This window comes from Pseudophryne corroboree, chromosome 6, assembly GCF_028390025.1.
Source record: "Pseudophryne corroboree isolate aPseCor3 chromosome 6, aPseCor3.hap2, whole genome shotgun sequence".
NCBI classification, from domain to species: Eukaryota; Metazoa; Chordata; class Amphibia; order Anura; family Myobatrachidae; genus Pseudophryne; species Pseudophryne corroboree.
The window spans coordinates 39,533,644-39,549,678 of record NC_086449.1 but is presented as its reverse complement, the minus strand read 5'-3'; the positions used below and the strand labels follow the sequence as shown (position 1 = coordinate 39,549,678).

Sequence of the window (16,035 nt, the reverse complement as noted above, 5' to 3'; positions counted from 1 at the left end):
GGCGTTCTTCATGATATCACATAATGACAATAGTAAAGATGTGCAGAAAAAAGGCAATTCTAAACATCTATATAATAAAATTAAATACTGATAAGAGAAAAAAGATGAGGGAAAGAGAGATGGAGTAAGATTGGGATAGAAAGGAGAGGGAAAAGAGGCAGGGGAGTATTGTAAATAAAGAGGAGAAAAAGAGAGTAAAAAAGACCCTGATACACTGTGTCAGGGGTCAACATCTAGTTCATTTCTTAGAGAATTTATTATCCAGTGAATAAAATTGAATAGAAAATATATATATATATTTTTTAAACAATGGAATGAGTAAATGGACCATGTCAAAGCCTGGCAGAAATACAACAGCAGACTTGGCCGACTACTTGTACAATACAGAGACCATACTAGTGATCTTTGTACAATACAGAGTGATGTCTCGTTCTCCATGATCCTGCCCAATGACCCTGTGAAGAGGGCCATGATGTCATTTGCTATAAATGACAGAGCGCTTCATTATGTCACGGGGATGAGATTATCAGTGCCCCCACCTGGACCTCTCGCTACCACTTAACATAATTTTGTCCCCAGGTGCAATATTGCTAATACGTTTCTATACCTGTTTCACGGGATTTAGGAACTAAAAATAGATTTGGGGTGTAAATGATGTCCTAATTCAATTTTTACCCTGAATCGTTAGTTGGACACTGAGGGACTGTATCTTACTATGGAAATATGCCATGCACCTGGACATAATATTTTGCACTAGAAAGTTGACTGCTGAGGGGTGCCAAGGGTTAACAACAAACAGCACAGACTTCAAACCGGGGTCCATTAGTTGGTTGGCAATAAAATGTATAATGACCCTATGTAGGTGTTTCCTTTTGCTTTCATTCTCTTTGCCCAACTGCAATCTGCGTTTTCAATAACTTCCAATATTGCCAATTTATAGGCTCATTTATCAATGAGTGATAAATGTCACTGTGAGTGATAAATTTCACCAGCCAATCAGCTACTGCCATTTTTCAAACACAGCCTGTGACATGTCAGTTAGGAGCTGATTGGCTGGTGCAATTTATCACTCACAGTGAAATGTATCACTCATTGATAAATGAGCCCATAAGTATATAATATAAAAGAGATGGCCTTGAACTTTATGGCTGTGCCTCTTACAATTGCTCTTCTCTAGTTCCTTGAAAGGTAACTGGTAACATTTCCCGAATTCGTTTACAGTTTTCACACTTCCACGGGGTAATGCTGAACAGCAGTTTCAAAAGAGAGTACCCTCTCTTTCAGAGTTACTATTTAATAACCTTTAGTTACAGAGTGCAGTTTATTTCATGTTTCTTGCAATACATGTCTTTAAGGAAGGACTTCTCTGCTCCATGTGAGCGTGGTGTGCACTGCACATGGGCCCCTGGGACAAGGAGGGCCCATACTATAGTTTTTTTATTACTTACCTCTTCGGAGTCCCATGTCAGCAGTAGAAAAATCACAGAAAAATGGGCGCCACACCATTTTGCTGGAGGCCTGTGTATGCACAGTAGCCTTTGGCGCAGCGCCAGAGTTTGTTCGTTTGTGCCATCAGCTAGAGAGTAGGGGACCTGGATGCAGAGCTGGCAACAGAAATCATGGGGCCTGGTATACTCATTTTGTTTGGGACCCATACCTTTCGGTTAGATACTTTGGGGGTATCCAATTAGCAGCGATATTGCCGTGCCCGTGAAAACACCACTGTTCTATTTTATTACCGGTATCCAATTACATTGCCCCATTTTTCTTGTGAAAATACATAGGGTCCACGAAAAGCCACAAACCTATGTACAGGTTGAGTCCCCTTATCCCAAATGCTTGGGACCAGAGGTATTTTGGATATCGGATTTTTCCGTATTTTGGAATAATTGCATACCATAATGAGATATCATGGTGATGGGACCTAAATCTAAGCACAGAATGCATTTATGTTTCATATACACCTTATACACACAGCCTGAAGGTTATTTTAACCAATATTTTTTATAACTTTGTGCATTAAACAAAGTGTGTGTACATTCACACAATTCATTTATGTTTCATATACACCTTATACACACAGCCTGAAGGTCATTTAATACAATTTTTTTTAATAACTTTGTGTATTAAACAAAGTTTGTGTACATTGAGCCATCAAAAAACAAAGGTTTCACTATTTCACTCTCACTCAAAAATGTCCGTATTTCGGAATATTCCGTATTTCGGAATATTTGGATATGGGATACTCAACATGTATTTTCGTTGCACTTATCGCTGCAAAAATATGGCCTAAGGCAGGAGAAAGCAGTCCCCGATAAGTTCTGGATATCGGAGCTAATAGGATAGCCCCTGGCGAACCAATTAGTCATGGTAAATTACCACCACTAATTGGATACCCCTCATAGTGTGCAAATACTACGAGGGTGGTTCAAAAAGAATGGTAACAAGGCCTCTTACCTGTGTAATGTTCTCTATTTCATGCAAGTTTCCTGTCAGAGCAGGTAGACCACTGCTTCACCTCACGGCCATTAGACTGCGCCTCATATAGGTTATACTGCCCCAACATCAGTTGTGATGGGGCTGGTGGAAACCTGGTCAAACACTGAGTGATCAGAATTCTGCATCTAAATGTCATATTACAGGAACAAGTGTTGGTGATTGTTATCTGTGGACGTGCTTTGCTGGCACGTTCTCTGCTCATCTTGAACGTCTGTCCTGCCGTTACCAAAGGCGGCGCACAAAACTCAAACCTGTGTCTTACTGACAATGCTGAAAGCTTCCATCAAGTTATGGGGAATTCTTGAAGATTTATTTGTGAAGTTATTTTGAATCAATTAATAAAATGCAAAGCCAATGTACAGAAGAGAAATCTAAATCAAATCAATATTTGGTGAGACCACCCTTTGCCTTCAAAACAGCATCAATTCTTCTAGGTACACTTGCACACAGTTTTTGAAGGAACTCACAGGAAGGTTGTTCCAAAAATCTTGGAGAACTAACGGCACATCTGTGGATGTAGGCTTGCTCAGATCCTTCTGTGGCTTCATGTAATCCCAGACAGACTCAATGATGTTGAGATAGGGATCTGTGACGGCCATAATAATAATATTATTTTCTCTAACGTCCTAAGTGGATGCTGGGGACTCCGTAAGGACCATGGGGAATAGCGGCTCCGCAGGAGACTGGGCACATCTAAAGAAAGCTTTAGGACTATCTGGTGTGCACTGGCTCCTCCCCCTATGACCCTCCTCCAAGCCTCAGTTAGATCTTTGTGCCCGAACGAGAAGGGTGCACACTAGGGGCTCTCCTGAGCTTCTTAGTGAAAGTTTTAGTTTAGGTTTTTTATTTTCAGTGAGACCTGCTGGCAACAGGCTCACTGCATCGAGGGACTAAGGGGAGAAGAAGCGAACTCACCTGCGTGCAGAGTGGATTGGGCTTCTTAGGCTACTGGACATTAGCTCCAGAGGGACGATCACAGGCCCAGCCTGGATGGGTCCCAGAGCCGCGCCGCCGGCCCCCTTACAGAGCCAGAAGGCAGAAGAGGTCCGGAAAATCGGCGGCAGAAGACGTCCTGTCTTCAACAAGGTAGCGCACAGCACTGCAGCTGTGCGCCATTGCTCTCAGCACACTTCACACTCCCGTCACTGAGGGTGCAGGGCGCTGGGGGGGGGGGCGCCCTGAGACGCAATAAAAAACACCTTGGATGGCAAAAAATGCATCACATATAGCTCCTGGGCTATATGGATGCATTTAACCCCTGCCAGAATACATAGAAAAACGGGAGATAAGGCCGCCGATAAGGGGGCGGAGCCTATCTCCTCAGCACACTGGCGCCATTTTCCCTCACAGCTCCGTTGGAGGGAAGCTCCCTGTCTCTCCCCTGCAGTCACTACACTACAGAAAGGGTTAAAAAAGAGAGGGGGGGCACTAATTACGCGCAGTATTAAAAGATACAGCAGCTATAAAGGGAAAAACACTTATATAAGGTTATCCCTGTATATATATAGCGCTCTGGTGTGTGCTGGCAAACTCTCCCTCTGTCTCCCCAAAGGGCTAGTGGGGTCCTGTCCTCTATCAGAGCATTCCCTGTGTGTGTGCTGTATGTCGGTACGGTTGTGTCGACATGTATGAGGAGAAAAATGATGTGGAGACGGAGCAGATTGCCTGTAATAGCGATGTCACCCCCTAGGGGGTCGACACCTGAGTGGATGAACTGTTGGAAGGAATTACGTGACAGTGTCAGCTCTGTATAAAAGACAGTGGTTGACATGAGACAGCCGGCTACTCAGCTTGTGCCTGTCCAGACGTCTCATAGGCCGTCAGGGGCTCTAAAGCGCCCGTTACCTCAGATGGCAGATATAGACGCCGACACGGATACTGACTCCAGTGTCGACGGTGTAGAGACAAATGTGACTTCCAGTAGGGCCACACGTTACATGATTGAGGCAATGAAAAATGTTTTACACATTTCTGATAATACGAGTACCACCAAAAAGGGGTATTATGTTCGGTGAGGAAAAACTACCTGTAGTTTTCCTGAATCTGAGAAATTAAATGAGGTGTGTGATGATGCGTGGGTTTCCCCCGATAACAACTGATAATTTCTAAAATGTTATTGGCATTATATCCTTTCCCGCCAGAGGTTAGGGTGCGTTGGGAAACACCCCCTAGGGTGGATAAAGCGCTCACACGCTTGTAAGGGCTCTACCCTCTCCTGAGATGGCCGCCCTTAAGGATCCTGCTGATAGAAAGCAGGAGGGTATCCTAAAATGTATTTACACACATACTGGTGTTATACTGCGACCAGCAATCGCCTCAGCCTGGATGTGCAGTGCTGGGTTGGCGTGGTCGGATTCCCTGACTGAAAATATTGATACCCTAGATAGGGACAGTATATTTTTGCCTATAGAGCATTTAAAAGATGCATTTCTATATAGGCGTGATGCACAGCGGAATATTTGCCGACTGGCATCAAGTCTAAGTGCGTTGTCCATTTCTACCAGTAGAGGGTTATGGACACGACAGTGGTCAGGTGATGCAGATTCCAAACGGCATTTGGAAGTATTGCCTTATTAAGGGGAGGAGTTATTTGGGGTCGGTCTTTCAGACCTGGTGGCCACGGCAACAGCTGGGAAATCCACGTTTGTACCCCAGGTCGCCTCTCAACATGAGAAGACGCCATATTATCAGGCGCAGTCTTTTCGTGGGCAAGCGGGTAAAAGGTTCCTCATTTCTGCCCCGTGACAGAGGGAGAGGAAAAAGGCTGCAGAAATCAGCCAGTTCCCAGGAACAGAAACCCTCTCCCGCCTCTGCCAAGCCCTCAGTATGACGCTGGGGCTTTACAAGCAGAATCAGGCACGGTGGGGGGCCCGTCTCAATGAATTTCAGCGCGCAGTGGGCTCACTCGCAAGTAGACCCCTGGATCCTTCAGGTGATATCTCAGGGGTACAAATTGGAATTCGAGACGTCTCCCCCTCGCCGTTTCCTAAAGTCGGCTTTACCGATGTCTCCTTCTGACAGGGAGACAGTTTTGGAAGCCATTCACAAGCTGTATTCCCAGCAGGTGATAATCAAGGTACCCCTCCTGCAACAGGGAACGGGGTATTATTCCACACTGTTGTGGTACCGAAGCCGGACGGCTCGGTGAGACCGATTTTAAATCTAAAATCTTTGAACACTTACATACGGAGGTTCAAATTCAAGATTGAATCACTCAGAGCAGTGATTGCGAACCTGGAAGAAGGGGACTACATGATGTCTCGGGACATCAAGGATGCTTACCTTCATGTCCAAATTTACCCTTCTCACCAAGGGTACCTCAGGTTTATGGTACAGAACTGTCACTATCAGTTCAGACGCTGCCGTATGGATGGTCCACGGCACCCCGGGTCTTTACCAAGGTAATGGCCGAAATGATGATATTCCTTCGAAGGAAGGGAATTTTAGTTATCCCTTACTTGGACGATTCCCTGATAAGGGTAAGATCCAGGGAACAGTTGGAGGTCGGTGTAGCAATATCTCAGGTAGTGTTGCGGCAGCACGATTGGATTCTCAATATTCCAAAATCGCAGCTGGTTCCGACGACTCGTCTTCTGTTCCTAGGGATGATCCTGGACACAGTCCAGAAAAAGGTGTTTCTCCCGGAGGAGAAAGCCAGGGAGTTATCCGAGCTAGTCAGGAACCTCCTAAAACCGAGCCAAGTCTCAGTGCATCAATGCACAAGGGTTCTGGGTAAAATGGTGGCTTCCTACGAAGCAATCCCATTCGGCAGATTCCACGCAAGAACTTTCCAGTGGGACCTGCTGGACAAATGGGCCGGGTCGCATCTTCAGATGCATCAGCGGATAACCCTGTCACCAAGGACAAGGGTGTCCCTCCTGTGGTGGTTGCAGAGTGCTCATCTTCTAGAGGGCCGCAGATTCGGCATTCAGGACTGGGTCCTGGTGACCACGGATGCCAGCCTGCGAGGCTGGGGAGCAGTCACACAGGGAAGGAATTTCCAGGGCTTATGGTCAAGCCTGGAGACATCACTTCACATAAATATCCGGAAGCTAAGGGCCATTTACAATGCTCTAAGCTTAGCTAGACCTCTACTTCAAGGTCAGCCGGTGTTGATCTAGTCGGACAACATCACGGCAGTCACCCACGTAAACAGACAGGGTGGCACAAGAAGCAGGAGGGCAATGGCAGAAGCTGCAAGGATTCTTCGCTGGGCGGAAAATCATGTGATAGCACTGTCAGCAATTCCGGGAGTGGACAACTGGGAAGCAAACTTCCTCAGCAGACACGACCTCCACCCGGGAGAGTGGGAACTTCACCCAGAAGTCTTCCACATGATTATAAACCGTTGGGAAAAACTCGACAGGTATTGCGCCAGGTCAAGGGACCCTCAGGCAATAGCTGTAGACGCTCTGGTAACACCGGGGGTGTACCAGTTAGTGTATGTGTTCCCTCCTCTGCCTCTCATACCCAAGGTACTGAGATTGATAAGATGGAGAGGAGTAAGCACTATATTCGTGGCTCCGGATTGGCCAAGAAGGACTTGGTAACCGGAACTTCAAGAGATGCTCACGGAGGATCCGTGGCCTCTATCTCTAAGAAGGGACCTGCTCCAGCAAGGACCCTGTCTGTTCCACTTACCGCGGCTGCGTTTGACGGCATGGCGGTTGAACGCCGGATCCTGAAGAAAAAAAAAGGCATTCCGGATGAAGTCATCCCTATCCTGATCAAGGCCAGGAAGGATGTAACCGCAAAACATTATCACCGCATTTGGCGAAAATATGTTGCGTGGTGCGAGGCCAGTAAGGCCCGACGGAGGAAATTCAACTGGGTCGATTCCTACATTGCCTGCAAACAGGAGTGTCTATGGGCCTGAAATTGGGGTCCATTAAGGTTCAAATTTCGGCCCTGTCAATTTTCTTCCAAAAAGAACTAGCTTCAGTCCCTGAAGTTCAGACGTTTGTAAAAGGGGTACTGCATATACAGCCTCCTTTTGTGCCTCCAGTGGCACTTTGGGATCTCAAGGTAGTTTTGGGTTCCAAAAGTCACATTGGTTTGAACCACTTAAATCTGTGGAGTTAAAATATCTCACATGAAAAGTGGTCATGCTGTTGGCCCTGGCCTGGGCCAGGCACGTGTCAGAATTGGCGGCTTTATCTTGTAAAAGCCCTTATCTGATTTTCCATTCGGACAGGGCGGAATTGAGGACTCGTCCTCAGTTTCTCCCTAAGGTGGTTTCAGCGTTTCACCTGAACCAACCTATTGTGGTGCCTGCGGCTATTAGGGACTTGGAGGACTCCAAGTTGCTAGACGTTGTCAGGGCCCTGAAAATATATGTTTCCAGGACGGCTGGAGTCAGGAAATCTGTCTCGCTGTTTATCCTGTATGCACCCAACAAGCTGGGTGCTCCTGCTTCTAAGCAGACTATTGCTCGTTGGATTTGTAGTACAATTCAGCTTGCACATTCTGTGGCAGGCCTGCCACAGCCAAAAATCTGTAAATGCCCACTCCACAAGGAAGGTGGGCTCATCTTGGGCGGCTGCCCGAGGGGTCTCGGCTTTACAACTTTGCCGAGCAGCTACTTGGTCAGGAGCAAATACGTTTGTAAAATTCAACAAAATTGATACCCTGGCTGAGGAGGACCTGGAGTTCTCTCATTTGGTGCTGCAGAGTCATCCGCACTCTCCCGCCCGTTTGGGAGCTTTGGTATAATCCCCATGGTCCTTACGGAGTCCCCAGCATCCACTTAGGACGTTAGAGAAAATAAGAATTTACTTACCGATAATTCTATTTCTCGTAGTCCGTAGTGGATGCTGGGCGCCCATCCCAAGTGCGGATTGTCTGCAATACTGGTACATAGTTATTGTTACCAAAAAAATCGGGTTATTGCTGTAGTGAGCCATCTTTTCTAGAGGCTCCTCTGTTATCATGCTGTTAACTGGGTTCAGATCACAAGTTGTACGGTGTGATTGGTGTGGCTGGTATGAGTCTTACCCGGGATTCAAAATCCTTCCTTATTGTGTACGCTCGTCCGGGCACAGTATCCTAACTGAGGCTTGGAGGAGGTTCATAGGGGGAGGAGCCAGTGCACACCAGATAGTCCTAAAGCTTTCTTTAGATGTGCCCAGTCTCCTGCGGAGCCGCTATTCCCCATGGTCCTTACGGAGTCCCCAGCATCCACTACGGACTACGAGAAATAGAATTATCGGTAAGTAAATTCTTATTATTATTGTTATATTTTATTCATATGGCGCCACAAGAGATCCGCAGCGGTCATTACAGAGCACATAAATGTGCAAAACAAGAAAAAAGCACTTACAGGTAAAGGGCTGATAGACCGGGGTGACACAAAAGGGGTAGACCGTGAGTGTGGACAAAAGGGTTAGGAGGAGAATTGGTTGGGTTTGGTGAGTGCCCGTTTGAAGTTTTGTAAAGAGGTTGTTTTTCTTTATACTGAAATAGTTCTTAATGACATTGGCTGTCTTTTGGGGGTTGTTGTCCTCTTGCAGAATAAATTTGGAGCCAATAAGATACCTCCCTGATGGTATAGCATGATGGATAAGTACCTGCCTGTATTTCTCAGCATTGAAGCACAAAGAAAAGGACAACATTGAGGACCATAGACGCAGTGGTTGGCCAAGAAAACTTAGTGCATCAGATGACAGACACATCATATTTACTTTCCTTTGCAATATGAATATGTCCAGGAGCGGTCCTTGGTGCGGGCAAGCAGTGCCTGCGCCCGGGGCGCTGCGGCCTGGGGTGCGACCGCAGTCACCCCACAGGCACCGCCGCCTGCCCGCATCCTGCTCCCCCGGCTGCAGCAGACGCCGTGGGCTGTGTGGGCATCCGCTGCAGCCGGCTCCAGGGACAGACACCTGAGGTCAGTATTGACCTCTAGTGTCTGTGCGGCGCTGCTATGGGAGAGACGTCCAGGGCCGGTGCAAGGTCTCGGTACCCTAGGCAAAGCTTCAACCTGGTGCCCCCTAACCTGCAACCCTCCTGCAGGAGGTGCATCAGAGCAATGAGGAGTGGCCATGAGGGCGCCCTTCGGGAGCCATAGTTACATCTGCCTCCTATGTGCCTTCACATGACTTGATGTTACATGTGTCAGCACAGAGGTAGCGCTGAGACAGTTTGTGGTACAGCCTGATAGTGGTGGCTGCACACATTGCCGTAACTAGGTGTGGGCGGATGGGGCATTGCACACAGCGCAGTTGGTCTGTGGGCGCACCATCCACACTGATTGCTCCCCACCGGCTGCAGTGCTGCCCACTGTAGTGTAGTGTAATATCAGTAACAATGTGCCCGGCACCTTCCCTGCTGAGAAGTAAAATACATTTTGAAACATATCGGGGGCGTGGGGTGCCGATGCTGTTTCGTGCACACAGCGCTAAAATGTCTAGTTACGGCACTGGCTGCACATAATTAGACCAACAGCAGTGCAGTGTATAAGGAGGAGGCTGCATACAGACACATCCTTCAGTTTTTTGCTAGATGAATTCAGTTGCGCCCTCCAGGGGCTGGCACCCCTAGGCAGCCGCATAAAGCTGCCTAATGGTAGAGCCGGCCCTGGAGACGTCATGACATCTCTCCCATAGAGAGAAGCCGGCGGCCAGACGGAGCAGCAGCAGCGGTCAGGAGCGGGGCAGTGGTAAGTATTTTTTTATTTTTGTGTGTGTTTGACTGGGGGCACAGCAGCAGGGGGCACATCAACAGGAGGCACAGCAGCAGGGGGCACATCAACAGGAGGCACAGCAGCAGAGGGCACAGCAGGGGCACATCAACAGGAGGCACAGCAGCAGAGGGCACAGCAGGAGGCACAGCAGCAGATGGCACAACTATTGGGGGCACAGCAGCAAAGGGCACAACTATTGGGGGGCACAGCAATGGGCACAGAAGCAGAGGGCAAAAAAAGGGGGCACAGCAGCAGAGGGCACAACTATTGGGGCAAAGCAACAGGGGGCACAACTACTGGGGCAAAGCAACATGGCACAACTACTTGGGGCATAACTGTGGCCACATCCCTCACCTATGAAGCACTATTTTTTTGCTGCACGGGGGGGCGCCAGTGGAAACTTTCGCACTGGGCGCCACAAAGTGTAGAACCGGCCCTGAATATGTCCAGCAGTACCATTAGCTTAGAACTGGCAGAAACCAGTGGGACCAAGGTACACCCATCTACTTTTTGGAGAAGTCTGGCCAGAAAAAATCTTCATGGAAGAACTGTGGCCAAAAAGCCATACCTTCGAAGTGGAAACAAGGCCTAGGGCTCATCTATGCACAAAAACATAGGAACTGGGCTGCAGAAAACTGGCAGCAGGTGCTCTGGAATGATGAGTCAAAATGTGAAATATTTGGCGGTAACAGAAGGCAGCTTGTTCCCTGAAGGGCTGGAGAGCGGTACAATAACGAATGTGTGAAGGCAACAGTGAAGCATGATGGAGGTTCCTTGCATGTTTGGGGCTGCATTTCAGCAAATGGAGTTAGGTGGATTAAATTCTGAGGGCATCCATAAGCACAACAGAAATGGCCGCCCCCCGCCTGCCTAATTTTATTATTTTTATTGATTGGTTGGTTATAAGCCCTTACTTTGTGCAGTACAAACTGAATCTTTATTTATTCTGCACGAACAGTTATTTTATGGACTCTACCTTAGTAGAGGTCTGCTTGATACATATACTTTCTGAAAGTCTTTGGAGTCTGTGGGAAACAAAGGTGATCTTCAGTTGGCATTGATTCCCGGAGCACCGGGAAGGAGGTCCAGGGTTTTAGAGAGGGATCTGAGGGATCTGAGGCTGGCTGACTTCAAGCCTGCATTTTAGCTGGTTTTACTCAGCCACAGAACCTGTGTAATCCATGAGCGTCCCAGGTAAAAGGGATAATATGGTCACCCTAACCAGAGGCGTCACCAGGTGTGGTGACAGTTGGTGCGCACCCTTGATATGCCAGCGCTGGCTCGTAACAAAAGGGGGAGTGGTCGCAAAAGGGGGCGCAGCCTCGCAGATCGTCACCCCGGGGGCGTGCCCAGCATCTCCAGAGATGCAGGGCTGTACTGGGCTGCCCCCGGGGACTGTCTGCAGCAAAATTCTGCTACAGCACCCGTCTCCTGTCATAGAAGAGGAGCCGGGTGCTGTTGCAGAATTTCACACTGCAGCACCTGTCACTGCAAAGGAGCCCACCCCTTCCAGACATCACACCCTGGTGCGGGCCGCCGCCCCGCACCCGCCTTGTGACGCCACTGATCCTAACACTTCTAGTACTGTTGCCGGGAATATTTTACCTCTAGGACTGCTACTAGGAATACAGCAACTCTATGATTGTTCCTGGGGATATTATACCTCAAGGACTATTACTCCTGATACTACTACTGCATACCTCCCAACTGTCCCAATTTTCGCGGGACAGTCCCATTTTTTGGGTCTGTCCCGCTGTCCCACCAGCAGGCCGCAGTGTCCTGCGGTGGGGGGGGGGGGGGCAGTTGGGAAGCTCCTGTAGACCTGTACTCGCTGTTCTGCTTAGCAGAGCAGCGGTGAATAGACACTGCGCATGCACACAGCGTCTATTTAGTGGAGACAGGAGGAGAGGGGGCATGCCAGCGGCTCACAGAGCGCTGGACATGCCCCCTCACTGACGAAAACGGGGGGATGGCTCGCGATCGCGGGTCCTCCCGCAAAGCCATGCCCCTTTTATTAGGCCACACCCCTTTTCAGGAGCGCGTGGCTCGGCCGCACGTGTGTCCCTCCTTCTGCCTGAAGAAAGTTGGGAGGTATGCTACTCTAGTACTGTTGCTGGGAATATCGCTCTAGTACAGTGGTGGCCAACGCGTGGCTCTTAAGCCAAATGCGGCTCTTTCTTCATTCAAATGTGGCTCCCAACACTCAAAGTCACGTGACCACAAGAGATCTGTAAACCGCTGCACTCCAGGCAGACATGCAGCAGCACTACGTAGTCTGAGAACTGAGGGAGCCAAATACACATGGGGGAACTGGTTGGAGTAACACAGGCGGGTGCTGGCTGGAGTGACACAGGCGGGTGCTGGCTGGAGTGACACAGGCGGGTGCTGACTGTAATGACACAGGAGGGTGCAGGCTGGAGTGACACAGGAGGGTGCTGGCTGGAGTGACACAGGCGGGTGCTGGCTGGAGTGACACAGGCGGGTGCTGGCTGGAGTGACACAGGCGGGTGTTGGCTGGAGTGACACAGGCGGGGTGACACAGGCGGGTGTTGGCTGGAGTGACACAGGCGGGTGCTGGCTGGAGTGACACAGGCTGGTGCTGGCTGGAGTGACACATGGGGGAACTGAAGTGTATTATGTGAATCTGGCTATTCAATATATTTTATGCGGATCTGGCTTTTTCAATTATTTCATGTAGAAGTGGCTTTTTCAGTGTATTTTATGTTGGATCTGGCTTTTTCAATGTATTTTATACCAAGGGTGTGACCTAGCAGGCACAAGGTCACACCCCATTTTTGCAAGTGCACCTTCGGCTCGAAGTCGGCTCTTTGATGTACCTAACAAGCAGTGGCGTAAGTTCGTCCAAATTGCCCGGAGGCAAGATAAATATTGGTGACCCCCCTATTTCCTATATTAAGATAAATAAGTGTGTGTGTGTGTGTGTGTTCTGAAAAAAATGCATATACTGTATTTATACATTTAATTGTCTTTTATTTTAAATCACACAGTTCTTAGCAGTCATACTCAGGATTGGAATCCATGACCTGTTACACTGACAGCAGACACTTCACTGATGGAGCTATTTGCTCCTGTAGAGGAAGCATGAGAATTCTAACTATATAAAGTTATGTGTAATTGTCAGAGAAGTATCTTCATATCGTTAAAATTACCATATTTCCTATACAGGAGCAAACAGCTTCATCAGTAAGGTGTCTTCTTCCAGTGTAATAGGTTGTGGTTTCTAATCCTGGGTGTGACCCTTGTAAAATGTGTATATTCAGTATAATAAAGAGGGTGTGATTTGTAAGGTACAGGGACCAGTGAGGAAGTCGGCCACTGAAAAGACAGCGACAGATATCAATTAACTTAATTCAATGGTGTCACAGAATGGGAGGAGAGGTGCCCCCCTTCAGAGCAGGATCCTGGCGGCAGATGACTCCATTGTCTCCCAGAGTTCTGCCTCTGCTAACAAGATTTCTTGGCTCTTTGTCTCTGACTGGTTGGCCACCCCTGCTCTAGTATTTTAACTGGGAATACTCATCCTGTATATCTAGCACTGTTAGTGAAAGTACTAATTTTACACCTCTAGGATTGTTTGTGGAAAGACTCATCCTGTATCTCTAGAACTATTTCAAATGATTAATTATCCACAATACCTGTAGCTGACAGTTAATACTGGTAAGAATACCTATAGACCCGTTTTATAATCAGGTAGCGTGGCCGAGCGGTCTAAGGCGCTGGATTAAGGCTCCAGTCTCTTCGGAGGCGTGGGTTCAAATCCCACCGCTGCCAGTAATTTTTTTTTTATCGATTATTTTCAACTTTTATCTTTGTTAAAAATGTTGTGGAACCTGTCCTCATCCTGTAACTTCCCTTGTCATAATTCAGCACATCCCTGCATCTTATTCTGCTGTATTTTAATTTTTTTTTATTTATGTTACCCATTATTTTTGTTGCTATGTTGAGCTTTGATGTAGAAGTGCATTTTGAGCCACAGGAAAACCATTAAAAAAAATACAAAAGTGCCACATGTAATAAATACATTCCTGATATCTCCTCATTTTAAAAATTGACATAATTTACAGACTGGAGGGTTAGGGTTAGGCTGCAAGAAACATAGAATGTGACGGAAGATAACCACTTGGCCCATCTAGTCTGCCCCTTTTTTTTTTTAACCATATTTTTATCTCAATCCTTATTTGATCCTTATTTCTTTGTAAGGATATCCTTACGTCTATCCCATGCATGTTTAAATTGCTCTACTGTCTTAGCCTCTACCACCTCTGATGGGAGGCTATTCCACTTGTACACTACCCTTTGTGTGAAGTAATTTTTCCTCATATTTCTCCTGAACCTCCCCCCCACCCCCTCCAGTCTCAGTGCATGTCCTCGTGTCCTATTGCTTCTCTTCATTTGGAGAATGTTTCCAGAAAAAGATTTAGCATCTACACACTCAGTATATATTGAATTAATATTGTGGGTGTATGTAATTTATTTCCATACAGCCACTACTTGAGACCCCTTTCTATATTATAAATAATATTCCATCAGTTCAGGGGGTGCTGTCAACTACAGTATGTATACAACTGAAATTTGAGAAGGAAGAAGGAAGAAGGAAGGAACCTGTATTATTGACACACTAAAGAAAGATAAGTTTATCATAAAATATAACCTTTAATATGATACGATTAAAATGGGGTATAATATATTATCCCAAACTACAGTGAAACATAAGAGTTAAAATCACGAACATTTGACAAATACATAAGTGTAAAGAAAATAAAGAATGTGAACAAAAGATTAAAAAGCGTGTCCACGTGTGATTATTAATATATTACACTGTTCATTTGCTATGATTACCAAGATATCTCCACCATTGGTCACTTTACTATCATGGGATGTCATCAAAAATTGACTTTCTTTTTGATATATTAATATCTGCTCTCCAATTTGTCAGTCTCCACACTATCCTGACACCAGTTCACCCAGAGCCGGCCATAGGCATAGGCAAACTAGGCAATTGCCTAGGGCATTTGATATGCCTAGGGGCATCAGCAGCTTCTGCTTATTAAAATGATATGTGGCATGCCTATATTCTGTATGTAGCATTTCATATGCAGATACAGCCACAGTCTCGCACAGTATATAGGCATGCTGCATATCATTTTAATAAGCAGAAGCTGCTTGTGCATCCTAGCCACATAGCAATGCAAATAAGATGCATTTTTATTAAAAAAAAAGGTGCCCGATGTTAGCATTGATGCAAGATTTGTGAGGACACATCTGTATCCAAGCAGAGGCAGAGGTCACAGTGTTAGTGGAAGTGTGAGTGCTGTGTGCATGTGAGTGGGTTGGTTGTGCAGTAGTGTTCAGAATATGTGTAAGGAGCATTATGTGTGTCATGTAAAAATGCATTAATAATGTGCAACATATGTGTAAAGGGCCACTATGTGTGTCATTATGTGTATAAGGGCATTAATAATGTGCGGCATATGTGTAACAGGGTTCTACTGTATGTGTGTCATTATGTGTATAGGGGCACTAATAATGAGCAGCAAATGTGTAGAGGGCACTATGTGTGTCATTATGTGTATGAGGGCATTAATAATGTGCAGCATATGTGTAAGGTACATTATGTGTAAAAGGGCATTAATAAAGGTTGTCATAATGTGTAAGGTGCATTATGTTTATAAGGATATTAATGTGTTTCATATGTGTAAGGGGCATTACTGTGTGGAATTGTGTATAAATGCATTACTAATGTGTGGCCTTATGTGTATAAGGTGCTCTACTATGTGGCATTGCATATAGAAAGGGCACTACTGTGTCATCTAATGTGAATTAAGAGCAATAAGGTG

The 16,035-nt window shown here is 46.7% G+C and overlaps 1 non-coding gene across 1 annotated transcript; it reads left to right on the top strand.

Moving 5' to 3' along the window:
* The first annotated feature begins 13,887 nt into the window (after window positions 1-13,887).
* On the top strand, window positions 13,888-13,969 carry TRNAL-AAG (transfer RNA leucine (anticodon AAG)). Its single transcript has one exon. It is a non-coding gene; the product is annotated as a tRNA-Leu (tRNA).
* Window positions 13,970-16,035: the final 2,066 nt, after the last annotated feature.